Source organism: Mesocricetus auratus, unplaced genomic scaffold, assembly GCF_017639785.1.
Source record: "Mesocricetus auratus isolate SY011 unplaced genomic scaffold, BCM_Maur_2.0 Super-Scaffold_100011, whole genome shotgun sequence".
In the NCBI taxonomy this organism is placed as follows: domain Eukaryota; kingdom Metazoa; phylum Chordata; class Mammalia; order Rodentia; family Cricetidae; genus Mesocricetus; species Mesocricetus auratus.
The window spans coordinates 82,557,066-82,572,876 of record NW_024429195.1 but is presented as its reverse complement, the minus strand read 5'-3'; the positions used below and the strand labels follow the sequence as shown (position 1 = coordinate 82,572,876).

General features: G+C 45.3%; 1 protein-coding gene and 1 long non-coding RNA gene across 3 annotated transcripts in view; one reads left to right on the top strand and one right to left on the bottom strand.

Moving 5' to 3' along the window:
* Positions 1-15,811, bottom strand: part of Syn3 (synapsin III) — a 431,748-nt gene that overhangs the window by 128,038 nt on the left and 287,899 nt on the right. The gene's annotated exons all lie outside the window — the stretch shown is intronic.
* Positions 1,426-2,395, top strand: LOC121143331. Its single transcript, XR_005880550.1, has 2 exons — positions 1,426-1,618; positions 2,306-2,395. It is a non-coding gene; the product is annotated as an uncharacterized LOC121143331 (long non-coding RNA).

Below are 15,811 nucleotides of genomic sequence, written 5' to 3'. Positions count from 1 at the left end.
AACCTAGGCAACAAAGAGAACCCTAAGAGAGACACACATGGATCTGCCTAGGAAGGGGAAAAAGACAAGATCTCCTGAGTAAATTGGGAGTGTGGGGGGCAGGGGCAGGGTTGAAGGGGAGAGGGGAAGAGGAAAGAGAAGTGAGAAAAATGTATAGCTCAGTTTCAAAAGGGGGGGCCAAAAAGAGATCCTTTACAGGATATGGAACTCATACCTGACATTTTTAATGAGGCCAAGAACCTGAGGCTAGATGCGCCATAGATCTTAGAGGGAAACAAACTGTTAGTCTGCTAAATGAACATAGCAATAAAATGACTTTGAGTGACAAACTGCTACCCCCGTAGGTCAGTGCACCATTCAACACTTATTAGAGAAGCTTCTCGTGGTAGATTGGGGTGAAAACAGAGACCATGACTGGACAACATGAAGAGAGTGCGAGACTTAGGAGTGTTTGACCCTAATGTGAAGCCTTCAGCACACCTCTTTCCTCAAGGCTCAGGGATCTGTGCAAAAGATGGGTAGGGAGAGAGGGAGAGCCAGAGGTGGCAGGTGACACCAAGGAGACAGACACAGAAAGGCTGATGCACATACGAGCTCAGTGTCTGTGAACGTATGTAGGAGACACACCGGTTCAAGCCAAATACCAGCATGCGTGAGGGGAAGTGGGCACCAAGTCCCACCCCAGCAAAGGCGTTATTTGCAACTGACACATGCTGAGGAAGGCAGAAGTGAGGGTTTTCCCCTTTTCCAAACACTATGTTTACCCACACTCCAGGGTAACCCTCACGTGTAGGAGCAGTTGGTTAACGCAAACCCGACTCTGTGCGTGTGCGTGCCGACTCTGAGTGTGCGTGCTCTGTGTGAGTATGTGCACACCCATGTCCTTGGTTTTCTTTTGTTGTTGTTATTTTAGTTTGATTTTAGTTTTATTGTTATTTCTAGTATGGATTTTTTAGGGGGAGAGAGAAAAATCATGAAGTTGAGGCAGGTAGGGAGATAGAGAAGGATTTGGGAAGGGAAACAACACGTTCAAAAATATATTGTATGAAATCCTCAAGGAATAAATAAGACAGTTTAGAAATAGGGACATTATTTAAAGAAGATGTTTACAATAAACTAAGAATTCATTACAATAAAGTTCAAATTGTATGAAAAATATCTCCAGGGACTATGGCTGCTCTGGTGTACTCTGGCTTTGAATTAGAAGAATATAAGGCCCTTAATTCGTGAACTGAAACATGAAAGAGAATTTACTATTTCATAAAGAAAAAAACAGTATGAGTTAAATACTCAGGCAAGTCAAGAGGCAATGATGGTCTCAAAGCAGTTAGAAACAGCTCTAGAAGGTCTAGAAACCCCGTGCCTCTGCATTTTGTGTCAGTCTTGAGGGTTCCAGTTCTGACTTCAGCATGGAGAAGGGTTGACTCTCCTTCCTGACTCTGCAGTCAGGGTTCTTAGGGATGACTCTAACTGGCTCACCTTGGACTAGATTCTCCCTGGAGACCAAGCATCTGTTGCCAGGAAACAAGGCACATGTTTAAGAGCCCTGGTTACAGAATGTGAGCTTCACGCTGACTGTATTAAATGGGCATGGGCCACTTTTCAAAGGAGGGATGAGGTGAGTATGTGGGGAGTGGGGAGCAGGGGTGCCAGCAGGGTGGGTGCACTTTCTAGAAGGGTGATGCTGATAGCCCACCTGCTGGGTGACCACTGACAGGTTTCCAGGAATGGTCAGACAATTCTCTGGGCAACAGAGTGGTGTGGGTGGAATCTTGAGGCTTCACTTCCAGCCCTGGAACCATAAAGCCGTCTGGCATGTCAGTATGTCCTGTCCTTCCCTCCAGTGGCTGCAGTTTCTACACTTGTCAAGACAGAAAGGAGCTAGTGGGTCAGCCCTTTTCAAGGGAGTCTCCCTCTACAGAGGCTCCTGAGGCACCAGCTAAGATGCCAAGAATCCCATCAGGTTTTCCACTCCTGGACAAACAAATTTCTCTCAGACACACTGACAGTCACATGCTCATTCATGACTACTCTCACCCCACCCATGCTGGCTGGTTTTATATAAACTTGACACAAGCTAATGTGATCTGAGAGGAGGGACCCTCAACTGAGAAAATGCCTCCACAAGACCAGGCTTCAGGAAAGCCTGTAGGGCATTTTTGATGGGAGAGGGCATCCCTGTTGTGGGTGGTACCATCCCTGGGCTGGTAGTCCTGGGTTCTATTAGAAAGCAGGCCAAAGAAGCCACGAGGAGCAAGCCACTAAGCAACATCTTCCATCGTCTCTGATTATCTCCTGCCTCCAGGTTCCTGCCCTGCTTGGGTTCCTGTCATGACTTCTTCGATAATGAACAGTGATGTAGAGGTATAAACTAAATAAACCTTCTCCTCCCTAACTTGCTTTCTGGTCATGGTGTTTCATCACAGCAGTAGAAACCCAAACTGAGACCTTCAAATACAGTAAAGAATGTGTGTATACTTACACACATACACACTGTACTCACACTCAGACACATCAGTGAACTCACACACTCGGCACGTATAGACACTCATACCCATAGTCCCACATCCAGTCAAGAATGTGAACACACTTACATATACAGTCCCACTCCCACTCATGATGGCATACCAACACACTCATACAACTTATTTTCACATATAAATGCTCTCTCTAACACACACGCGTGCGCGCGCACACACACACACACACACATTCAACACACCCAGTACCTTCATACACTTCATACATGCACACATTCTCACAAATACACCCACCCACCTTCACTCACACATCTCACGGAGCTTTTATTTCTAAGTGTTTGCAGTGTTTGCATGTCTTTAGTATCCCTGACAATTTCTAACCCTCTCTGCCCCCAGCCTGGAACTCATCTGTGTATCATCTTTAAATATATGTGATGGGGGTGACATTTAGCTGCAGAATGCTTTTGGTTTGTCAGTCTTTCCTCAGTTAACAGCAGCCAAACCCGAGAAGCTGGGGTGGGAGGGACCCTAAGGAAGCGAGACGCTGGAGAGGTCCTGGGAGGGGCTCTTCTCGGCCAGTGAGGGGCGAACGCCTTCTCTTCTAGGGCAGGCATATGCTTGAGGCTCCTCTGACGATCGGATCATCCTTTGCTGTCCCTCGCATCTCTCTGGAGGACACGGTGACCTGCTGCCTCATGAGAAGCAGATTCTCCAACACAAAGCCTGACTGTCTGGAGCTGGCACCTTCCTGTGTGGGAACCCAGAGGCACTTTCAACAGCCCTTTCTTTCTCCCTGAGGCCTGGGAGCTGGGCAGGCGCCAGCTGGGTGGCTCCCTGTTAAGAAACTGGGTGGGGTCGGGGGAGCTCCGGTCAAGAAGCTAGGCTGGCCCCTCCCTAACAATTTCATATAATGTAGAGACGTGAGAGAAAGAGAGCTTTGTGTAGCAGTGCCTTGCTTCCCATCAGGCCCAGGCCAGCCAGCCAGGGACACTGTGTGGGCAGAGAGAAGCACCTAGTTTGACCAGCACCTAGGTTCTCTCAAGGGCCACATGTGGTATGTGAATGGGGACATGGATTCTGTGGGGAGTCTGGTGTGGCTTCCTTTATGAATAACTCAAAATCCCTGACAAAGTTTCCCACTTCCATTTTCAAGGACATAGGATTGGTTTATCATAGCAAACAAGATTTCTTGAGGTGGGATGGGAGCTAGGGTGTTCTATGGAAAAAAGGCATGCTTTTAAATGGTGGTGCTGTTGCTGAGCTGCGAGGGAGGGAGAAGAGGCCCTTCTTTACATAGAGGGTGTCATGTTGGTGACGGAGCATTAGCCACTGCCACCTCCTGCAGGCAGGGACTCCACTGCACAGATAGGCAAAACACAAATCACCACATTTCTCAACATAAACCACTGGCCACTGTGCCATTTCACATGTAGGAAAGGATCAGGTACAACAAACCAGAGATTTCCCCCAACTACAAATGGCTCATCCCATCAGGGAAGGAGCGAAGACACCAAGATAATACAACACAGCACCCAAGAGGGAGCTCGGATTCCTGGCAAGTGGGGATGGCTTTCACAAGGAAACAGTGTTCCAGGTGGGGTGGGATTAGACAGTGAGAGAGGGATGGACCTGAGGAACTGTGTCTGCATGGCTGACCTGTGAGGAAGGGGCAGGAGTTCCAGCAACAAAAGGCAGCAGAGACACAGGCCGGGCCCTGAACATGTGGTACAGGGTTGGACTTGGTTCTGGGGAAGACTGAGCTCAGTAATGGCAGGGCCAGGCGTGAACTGGCCTAAGGAGATGAGACTAAAGGTGGAGAGACCATTGCTGAGGCCAAGAGAGAGCTAACAGGTGAGCATGGACAGTGGCGGGGGACAAGTGTTGTTTATCAATAGAAGGTAGACACCACAGGGCCAGGCAAGATATGGAGAGCAAGGGGTGGGAAGAAGAGGCCAGAGGAATGTCAGGTTTTTGGCTCCGCAGCTGTGACTTGGCTCCTAAATAGAGCCAGCTCTGCAGCCCATGTGTCCCCAAGGGATGGCTCTCAAGACAGGGGGAGGGAATGGAGAAAAGATATTCTAGGTGGATAGTGTTCTCCAAAAACTGGACAGTGGATTCCATGTTTGTCACCTGTATCTCCCAGTGGTGCTCACTCTGTTAAGCAGGGATGTTACACGAATGGTTGTTATTGTACCCAGCTGCTAACATCTACGTTGGGTCACAGAAGGCACAGGATAAGCCTTTGCCTTCAGGGAAGATGAGGGAAGCTGCATCTGCAAGAGGATGCGGGTTCGGCATTCCTGTCGTAGGATGGAATGGTTGCATCCCTTTAAAGGCATAGGTGCAATAAAATGATCTGGCCTCATCAATTCTGTCTCAGCCAGCTATCTTGCTGTGATAAAATACCCGAGATAAACAACATTATGAAGGAACTGTTTATTTCGTCTCAGGTTTCAGAGTATTAAGTCCAAGGTAGTCTGCCTCCAGTGCCTGAGGTATGACAGAACATCACGGTGGTGACTGCTTATCACTCAGGAAGAAGAGAGGGAAAGCCAGGATATACACCCCAGAAGCATCAAAGGCATGCCCACAATGGTTCTCTTTCAACCAGGACCCACCCCTGAATAGCAAATCAGGTTTTGAACTCACTCATCCATAGACTAATCCATGCAAAGTCAGAGGCTTCACAGCCCAATGACCCCCATATTGAAAAGTGACCAGGACACTGGATGGTGGAGGGGAGCAGGATGGTGGCCTGTGGAAGAACCTATAACCCTCCAAAGAGAAGCCAGATGTTGACTCAGTGCCCAAGTGTCCTGTCTCATGAGGACCATGGAGGACTGTCCATAAAGAGAAAACACTTGTCGTCAGTGCTGAGCTCAACTGCCAGCATACTGCCATTGTGTGGTCATTCCCCTCTCTCGGCTTCCACAGAGCTCTGGGCTCCAGAATGGACTTTGCAGAGGGAGTGGCGGTGTGGAATGGGGGAGAAATGAACTCCATTCCAATGAGAATCTCAGTGTTACCCACCCAAGACCTCCTTGGGGCGCCCTCCCCAGCCCTGATCTGTAACATCTCATTAAAAGCCATCCTGTCTACAGTCCTTTATCAAGTCACCCATCTTTGCAGTGCTGAGTGCTGGCTTGGAAAGGAGTTCCAGGGATGTCTACAATGCTTGTCAATCAAAGTGTGTCATGGGAAACGGAAGTCAGATTTTCCCACCAGTGAAGGCCGTGGCATTTGGAAAGGGCTGGTCATAGGCTCAGACGATTTGGCACCAACATGCATCTGGACATCTTTCAGAGAAGCATCAATTTGTTCCAGGGAGGTTCCCTATCTGCAGAAGCCTGCAGGTACCTGTAGAGGCCTAAAATCTCAGTCTAGTCTCTGTTTTCAGACACATACCAGCCATTACAGCTTCTCTTTTCTGAAGCTCCCTGTGTTGCATAACCCATGCTTCAAGCTCTGTTTGACCACATTTTGTGGTCCACTATTCATACATGGGGCAGGGATTATTCCCCCCCCCTCACCCCCCGCCTTACAGGTGAGAAATCTACCCCAGAAGCTAGTATGTGACAGAGTCACAATGCTTCTAGGGTAATTCAATTCAGTAAGTAATCTTGGCCACATATGTGGCCCATTGGTGGCCTCTTGGAGACACACAACACTGTGCTAGCCCTCAGTGGCTCACTAGGAATTTCAAAAATACTCTGAATACACTGAAGTGCCCAGTACGTGACTGCAGAGGCTCAGAAGAAGGGTGCTGTGGTTTCCTATGGTGTGCTTTCTAAGGGCTCATTTGCTGGAAGCCTGGTTTCCAGTGCAGCAGTACTGAGGTGGGCATTCCAAAAGTGCAGCCTCATGCAGCTGAATAAATCCAATCACACCACTCTTTTTTCCCCTCTTTCTAATTTCTTTTTTTAATTTCGAAACAATCTTATTTTACATATCAATCCCCCTCCCCCTCCCTCTCATCCTCCCATGCTCCCCACCGGTTCCCCCAACCCATGCCCCACCAACTGCCCAAGGATAGTGAGGCCTTCCATGGGGGATCTTCAAAGTCTGTCACATCATTTGCAGGAGGGCCTAGGTCCTCCTCCGTGTATCTGGGTTGAAATAGTATCCCTCCATAGAAAATGGGCTCCCAAAGTCCATTTGTGCACTAGGGATAAACACTAACTTCACGGTTAGAGGTCCCATAGACTGCCCAGGCCTCCTAGCTGGAACCCACATTCAGAGGGCTTGGTTCCGTCCAATGCTGGTTCCCCAGCTTTATGACTGGGGTCTCCATGCTCTCACTAGGTCAGGTCAGCTGTTTCTGTGGGTTTCTCCAGCACAGTCTTGACTCCTTTGCTCATCCCTCCTCCCTCTCTACAACTGGATTCCAGGAGTATATCTCGTTGCTTAGCTGTGGGTGTCTGCTTCTGCTTACATCAGCGACTGAATGAAGGTTCTAGGATGACAATTAAGGTAGTCATCAATCTCATTATAGGGGAAGATCATCAAAGGTAGCCTCTCCACTACTGCCTAGATTCTTAGTTGGGATCATCTTTGTGGATCTCTGAACATTTCTCTAGTGCCAGATTTGTCTTTACAACTATACTGACTCCCTCTATTAAGGTATCTCTCTTTCTTGCTCTCCTCTGTTCCTCCCCTGACTCAGTCTTGTTCTCCTCTTCCCTCCTCTTCTCACCTTCTCTTTTTCCTGATCTCCCTCTTCCCCCTCACCCCCTCGTGCTCCCAATATGCTCAGGAGTTCTTGTCATTTTCCCCTTCTTTGGGGGACCACGTCTTTCTCTCTTAGGGTCCGCTTTGTTTCCTAGTTTCTCTGGTGGTGTTGACTGTAGGCTTGTAGTCCTTTGCTCTATGCCTAATACCCATATATGAGTGAGTGCATATCATGCTTGTAATTCTGTGACTGGGTTACCTCACTCAGGATGGTTTCTTCCAGTTCCATCCATTTGCCTGTGAATTTCAAGATTTCAGTTTTTTCCAATGAGTAATACTCCATTGTGTAAATGTATCACATTTTCTCCATCCATTCTTCATTGAGGGACATCTAGGTTGCTTCCAGGTCCTGGCTATTACAAACAACAATTACTATGAACATAGTTGAACATATATCCTTGTTGTTCAACCTTTGGGTATATGCTCAAGAGTGGAATTGCTGGATCTTGAGGTAGACTGATTCCCATTTTCCTGAGAAACTGCCATACTGATTTCCAAAGTGGCCACACAAGTTTGCATTCCTGCCAGCAATGGAGGAGTGTTCCCCTTTCTCCACATCCTCTCCGGCATAGACTGTAATTGGTGTTTTTGATTTTAACCATTCTGGCTGGTGTAAGATGGTATCTTAGAGTTGTTTTGATTTGTGTTTCTCTGATGGCTAAGGATGTTGAACACTTTCTTAAGTGTCTTTCTGCCATTTTAGATTCCTCTATTGAGAATTCTTTATTTACTTCTGTACCCCACTTTTTAATTGAATTGTTTGGTGTTTTGGTGACTAGCTTCTTGAGTTTTTGTATATTTTGTAAATCAGCCCTCTGTCAGATGGGGGGTTGGTGAAGATCTTTTCCCATTCTGTGGGCTACCTTTTTGTCTTGTTGACTGTGTCCTTTGCCTTACAGAAGCTTCTCAATTTCAGGAGGTCCCATTTATTAATTGTTGATCTCAGTGTCTGTGCTACTGGAGTTATGTTCAGGAAGTGATCTCCTGTACCAATTCATTCAAGGGTATCTCCCACTTTCTCTTCTAAGAGGTTCAGTGTGGCTGTATTTATGTTGAAGTCTTTGATCCATTTGAACTTAAGTTTTGTGCATGGTGATAGATAAGGATCTATCTGCATTCTTCTACATGCCAGCATCCAGTTATGCCAGCACCATTTGATGAAGATGCTTTCTTTTTTCCATTGTATAATTTTAGCTTCTATGTAAAAAATCAGGTGTTTATAGGCATATGGGTTAATATCAGGGTTTTCAATTCAATTCCATTGGTCTACCTGTCTATTTTTGTGCCAATATCAAGCTGTTTTCAGGGCTATAGCCCTATAAAAGAGCTTGATTCAGGGATACTGATGCCTCTGGAAGTTCCTTTATTGTACAGGGTTGTTTTGGCAATCCTGGACTTTATGTTTTTCCATATAAAGTTGAATATTATTCAGTCAAGGTCTGTGAAGAATTGTGCCAGTATTTTGAAGGTGATTGCATTGAATCTGTAGATTGCTTTTGGCAAGGTTGCCATTTTTACTATGTTGATCCTGCCCTTCCAAAAGTATGGTAGATCTTTCCATATTCTGGTATCTTCTTTAATTTCTTTCTTTAAAGACTCAAAGTTCTTGTTATACAGATCTTTCACTTGTTTGGTTAGGGTTACCCCAAGATATTTTATGTTGCTTGTGGCAATTGTAAAGGGTGATGTTTCTCTGATTTCTTTCTTAGCCCATTTATAATCTATATGTCGAAGGGCTACTGATTTTTTTTAGTTTATCTTGTATCCTGACACTTTGCTGAAGATGTTTATCAGCTATAGGAGTTCCCTGGTAGAGTTTTTCGGGTCACTTATGTAAACTATCATATCTTCTGCAAATAGTGAAAGTTTGACTTATTCATTTCTAATTTGTATCCCCTTGCTCGCCTTTTGTTGTCTTATTGCTCTAGCTACAACTTAAAGTACAATATTGAAGAGATATGGAGAGAGTGGACAGCCTTGTCTTGTTCCTGATTTTAGAGGAATCACTTTGAGTTTCCCTCCATTTAGTTTGATGTTGGCTGTTGGTTTACTGTATATTGTTTTTTATTATGTTTAGGTATACTCCTGATATCTCTGGTCTCTCAGAGACCTTTATCATGAAGGGGTGTTGAATTTTGTCAAAGGCTTTTTCAGCAGCTAGTGAAATGATTGTGTTGTTTTTCTTTTTAGTTTGTTTATATGGTGGATTATATTAATGGATTTACATATTTTGAACCATCCCTGCATCTCTGGGATGAAGCCTACCTGATCACGGTGGATGATTTTTCTGATGTGTTCTTGGATTAGATTTGCCAGTGTTTTATAGAGTTTTTGCATCAATGTTCATAAGGATATTGGTCTGTAGTTATTTTTCTTAGTTGTGTCTTCGTGTGGCCCGTGTACCAAGCTAATTGTAGCCTCATAAAAAGAATTTGGTGATTACCCTTCTGCGTCTATTGTGTGGAACACTTTGTGGAGTACTGGTAGAATTTTGCACTGAAACCATCTGGCCCTGGGCATTTTTTTTAGTTGATTCTATTTCATTTTGTTATAGCAACAGAAAATTAAATAAGACAGAGATTCCCACTCTTCCTGAGTATCAGTGGTGGTTTTTCAAAAGAAAGTGAACTTCACTTAACTTCTAAATAATGAACAATAGTGTGCCAGGGAGGAAGTCTAAAAGCACTAATGTACTAATCATACTAAGATGTTTATTGTGTCATTGTTCATGAAGACAGGGAGACTTCACACATCACATCGACTGTCCAAGTGATCATTAGTTAGGGAAATGGCTGAATAAATCCATTACACCAAGAAATCGCTAGAAACCACCGAAAGGAATGCATTATAGTTATATCAAAATCCTGAGAAATATGTTGAGTGAAAAACAAGTTGCGTAAGTAGTGTACAAGTGCACAAATGTGTGTGTGTGTGTGTGTGTGTGTGTGTGTGTGTGGTGTATTGCATAGGCTTAGCTATACATGTTATATGAATTCAGAGCTATGTATGTCCTGCAGAGAACACAATATAGTCAATGGTAAAGAGATGTAGGTAATGTTTGGGAAACTACCAAGGAAGGGCTCAAGGAAGGCAAGCCCTCAGAGGGAGTCTGGATGTTCCCAGGAACTTCAAAGTGGTGGGGGTCAAGTAAGTTTGTTTTGGCCATTGGACAGTTACCTCTAGGAGTCTCCAGGGGAGATCGAAGTCTGAGCCTGGACTGGGACTTCATATCCTGACAGTTGTTAACAGGAAACTAGACTTAAATTGGGTCTAGAGTGGGAGTTGAGTGTGGTCAAATGACGGAAATGTTGGCTATGAAATTCAGGCACCTTCTGCCCAGCCTGGTGTAGCTGGAACTCACTGTGGGTACCAAGAGGTCCCTTCACCTCTAGACCCTTTCTGTCTGTTCTCCACTGTTTTAAAAGCCAGATGTCAGATCCCAAATACTACCCCCACACTTTTCACACCTAGTCCTTTTACAATTAGGTAAACTGAGAAAATCAACCCTAATCACTGTTCCTAATGCTCTGGAAATGTCCTTGCTGAGGCCACCATGCCACCAGCCTCCATATTCTTAATTGGACTTGGGCCACGCCCTTTTTGCATCTCTCTTGTTCACAGGTGCACCATTTTTCCTTTCATTCACTTGTTTTCTTTCCTCCCACTCCTTCTTCTTCCACTCTTTTTTTGTATTTGACATCTATCTTCTTTTTTATATTATTTTTAAAATTAAATTTAAATTATAAACAAGGTTGCTTCACATATCAATTCCAGGTCCCTCTCCCTTTCCCTCCCCTCCTCCCGTGCCCTCCCACCAACCTCTCCAATATCCCCTCATTTCCCCAGGGAGGGTGAGGCCCTCCATGGGGGTGTCCATAGTCTGTTATTTCATCTGGGGCAGGGCCTAGACCCTCCCCTAAGAGTTTAGGGTGAGAGTGCATCTCTCATTGTTGGATGGGAGTCCAAAGTCCATTTGTATACCCGGGATAAATACTGATCTACTACCCAAGGCTCAATAGATTTCCTAGGCCTCCTCACTGACACCGACATTCAGGAGGTCTTGATCAGTCCCATGCTAGATTCCCAGGCATCAGCCTGGGATTCAAGAGCTAACCCTTGTCAGGTCAGCTGTTTATGGGGGTTAAACCAGCCCAGTCTTAATCCCTCTAGTCATCAGTCCTCCCTCTCTGTCACTGGATTTCTTGAGTTCAGCTCAGTGTTTAGCCATGGGAGTTTGCCTCTTCTTCCATCAGCCACTGAATGAAGGTTCTGTTTCCCAGACTCTCTGGCTATGGGATTGTAGGCTAGCACTCCCCAGTGTGTAGGCTGGCACTCCCCAGTTCTTCCACTCTTAAAAATAGCAGCTGCCTTAATGGGTACAAGGCGCCACCATAGTGGGACATGCACAAATCACCATGTCCTGCTTTTTTATGTGGGTTTTGAGAGATAGAACTCATGTTTGCAAGGCAAGCACTTTATCAACTGACCCATACTCCTAGCCTGAGTTCATCAGGTTTTTCTCTAAGTGATACATCACAGACCAGGTAGTTAGTTACAAGGTTTATTGTCCTACAGCATTGGAGGATGGAAATCTAAGCCATGAAATTGGTAAGGCCACAGTCAGAAGCCAGTAGGAGCACCCTCGTATGAGCTTCTGTTGGGTCATGTATGTCATTCCTTGGCTTGCAGCACCGTCATCCAAGTCTTTGCTTTCAGTGTTCTATGCTGTTATTGTCACATGACTCTCTTCTTCCGAGAATACCAGCCATATGATTCTAAGCATACCAGGTTAGAAGCCTGATCTATTCCAGTCTGCCATGATCTCATTTCTCAGTAGGGTGACAGTCTAACACCGTACTTCAATACATGCACATCTTTGGAGATATACAACACAGTTCTATCTAAAACAATACCCTTCTCCATGTTTCCCTTGGGGTTTTTAAGTACATGTGTAAAGCAAGATCACACTTCAGTCCCTGGAGAATGAATTTCTGGGCTCTCTTGTTTTGGGGTATTTTAGTGAATATGCTGGTGAATTTTGTTTTCAAATTCTTTTCTGCTTTAGTTGCCTTTGATCAGTTTTTACTGATTCCTAAGGATACACCCTTTCCCCTACCTATGAGACCCCAAGAGAACATCAAACATAATGCTCTCATCTCCTAAAAGCAATGGTCAATCAGAATGCTGCCTACTTCTAGGCACAGTGACCAATCCTATGGTGGATTCACATGACCCCAGAAAGTCCATCCGTGTTCTATGAAATATGAAGATGCAGCATGAGGACAGTGGGTCTCTTTATTTTGAACACAATTCAGCCTGGCAACATCCTTTTCATCTGTTCCATAAAACGAGCTTATCTAAAAACGGATGCCACAGACAAAGTAGAAAGCACATGGAATGAGAACACATTGATGATGTCATTTTAGCCTTTGGATCCAGCCCTGATTAAAGCCATTGCTCTGATACCTCTGAGATACAGGAACCAACAAATTTCTTTGTTCCACTCCACTACTTGGAATTGGGGTTTCTGTTCCTTTCAGTTCAAAGACTTTATAATTCAGCTGCCTTCCACCATCACCAAGGTGTTTGCTGAAGGAGCAATCATATCCCCCAACAAATATCACACTCCAGATGAAGTCTTTGCAATTCAAGGCCCCTTACAAGGCACTGTCGTGCTATCTGACTCCTCCATTGGATCAAGTGGCTTGGGCACTGTGGACACCTGCTGCTATTCATCTGCCTCCTATAACTTCACTTAAAGAAGACAGTCCTTATAATGTAAACTAATGCCAGAAAATGCAGGTACCCATGCCAGCAGCTCCAGTCACTAGCTGAGTGCCTGAAGACATGGAACTTGGGTTCTCAAAGCCTCAGTCTCCCATGAGTCAGGGGCCAGATAAGCTTTTTTAAAAATAAAGAGCAAGCCTGGCCTCACTGGAACATGGCCACACTCCACTGCTGACAGACTGTCCACAGCTGCTTTTGCACAGTATCCAGGGTGGAGTTATTCAGGCGCTTTACGACCTACAAGCAGAAACTAATGTCAACTCTGTTTACCATACAGTTTTCAGTTGGTAACTCTTCTCTGAACAAGGACTCTATAAAAGCAAGGTGTGGTTTCTATGACCAGTGGGCTTTTCTTGTGGCTCCAACTGTCCTCACCCAGAAAGCTTCCCAAAGTGGTCACATCTGGTCTTGGCCATGTGTGACGACGGTTGATGCACAGTGAGGATGGGAACAAACTTTCTGGAAGGCAATTTGACAATGATCGTGGAAAGCCTACATACACCATCCCCTTGACTTCATCATCATCTCACTTTCACAAAGCTGTCTGAAGAAACAATCAGAGTTGAGATGTGTCTAGAAATCTAAGAAATGATGGTGGAGTGATTACATGAATTATTCAGCAAATGACATTCCTATTCCAAACCCTGTTTCAAGGAATCCTTAATCTCATGGGAAAGCACTCCAGTCATAAGCCTGCCTCCATAAAGGGACATTGTATTTAATATGACCAATCATCAAGCAAGGGTAACTGAAATCATACCCCAGGTTCATGGTAATTTTCTCTGGGTGGCAGACTTATAAGACACCTTCACAATGTTATTTTCGTGTTCATTTCTTTTTAATCAGAGAAAGAATAATTTAGCAAATAATTCTCAGCTGGAGAATCTTGAGAGACTGCTGCTGATGGGCCAAGCAGGCATGTGTGTGAACTGAAGGGGATGGGTGGGTACCCAGGGGGTCTGCTTCCTACAAAATTCCAGAAGTCACTCAACTCCACTCATCCTCACCTTGGTCTGCATGGACAGTCACACATTTGAACATCTGCTCTACAAGTGTTTCAAGAGCTATGGGGCTTAGGAGCTGAATGGACAGTGGCTGGCTGAGCTTATTCAACTGCTTCCCTGACATTTGTGTGGAGAAATGGCATCTCCTGTATACCATCAGCTTAATGCCAGCCACATAGGAATGAGAAGGGGCTCAACTGACAAGTTTATTTCTCAGTTATGAATTCCTCCCATAATCCTTGCTCTCTCAAGTTCTCCCAATCTCAGGATACAGGCACCAGAATGTCCCCACAGAGGATGGGTGTGATCCTTGGTATCCATCAAACACGAAGAGTCATGAAATTTGCTTACTGTAGACTGTTTCCATCCTGTTTCTCTCTTTACATTGTTCCCACCTAAGCTTAGGCTCCCATTGTCCTCAACTGGCTCACTGCAATACCTTCCTGACCACTCTCTGATGGCGTGACTCTGCTTAAAGCTTTCTTGCATTCAAGACTTAATACAAGATGCTCAACCCCACCCCACTCCTGACCAAATGGTCCATCTCTCCGCCTTTTACTTCTGACCACTCATCTCCTCTAACTTGCTGCTCCTTGTCCTCTGAAGGACTTTGCCCATGGATTCTACCTGCTTGGAAACCCCTCTTGACTTCTCTTCTTTGTTAATTCCAGCAAATCCTCAGAGTCTCAAAACAGTGCCGGCCCCTCCCAAGTGCTCTGTAGGAGTCACACATTACCATGCTTATGCGTACATTGTGTATATGCACACAGAGGGCAGAGGTAAATTGCAGGTATCATTCCTAAGAAGCAATGTACCTTCTCATCTTAAGACAGGGCCTCTCCCTGGGACCTGAGGCTCACTGATTAGACTAGGCTGGCTGGACAGTGGTCCACCTCCCAAGGGCTGAGATTACAAGTGTGTACTATCATGCCTGAGATTTACATGGGTGCTGGGCATTGAACTCAACTCTTCAGGGGTTCACAAATTGGTTACTGACTTAGCTATCTCCCCAGGCCCCATTCACTGTGACTCTCATGGTCCTGACCTCAGCCCTTCTAGCAGGCCATCCTGAGATCTCCTTCATAATAACTAAAGCAGTCAGCTCAATAATGAACTGTTCTTAACTTGCTTCCTCGCCACAGCCTCTGGGAGACTTCAGGGCACCACAAGGGCAGACCGATTCCCCAGAGAGTGTCAGAATGCAGACCATAGTATACAGTCAGTATTCACTGAACAGTGCAAGGCTTGCATCTGTAACTGTGTATCAACCATAAAATCTGGCACCTTCGTCCCTGTTATCACGTTGGGCATGTTACAGGAGAGTAAACTGAGGGTCCTAGTCAATAAGCAATTCATCAAATTGTGGCACTGGAGAGTAGACATGTACAACTCAAGACCTTTACAGGGCTCTCTCTTCCCTGTTTGTGCTGGTTGGGTGGATGTTTTCTTGCTTTGGAATGGGTAAACATAAATATTTTTCAGTATGAGTCTTGCCCCAGGGAAAAGCTGCTTGGTTAACCTCTTGGGAAAGAGAAATAGTTTTGTCTTTGTTAGCTGGCTCTGGGCAGCTGAGAGTTCTTCATCCTCACTGTCTGCTGCCCAGGACATAATGACCAGCCTCCAATCCCTTTCAATTATGGGATTTCTGAAAGGAATTTGGAAAACAACTTCTAAATCCTGTGGCTTGGATGCTAGCTCGTGGTTAAGTTCCAAGGTTCTACCCAAGTGTTTCAAAAGACTTTTCTCACCTGCCCCCAACCTGCTTTTTTTCTCCTTGAATCCTCTACCTGGGGGATGCATAGCCATGACTGG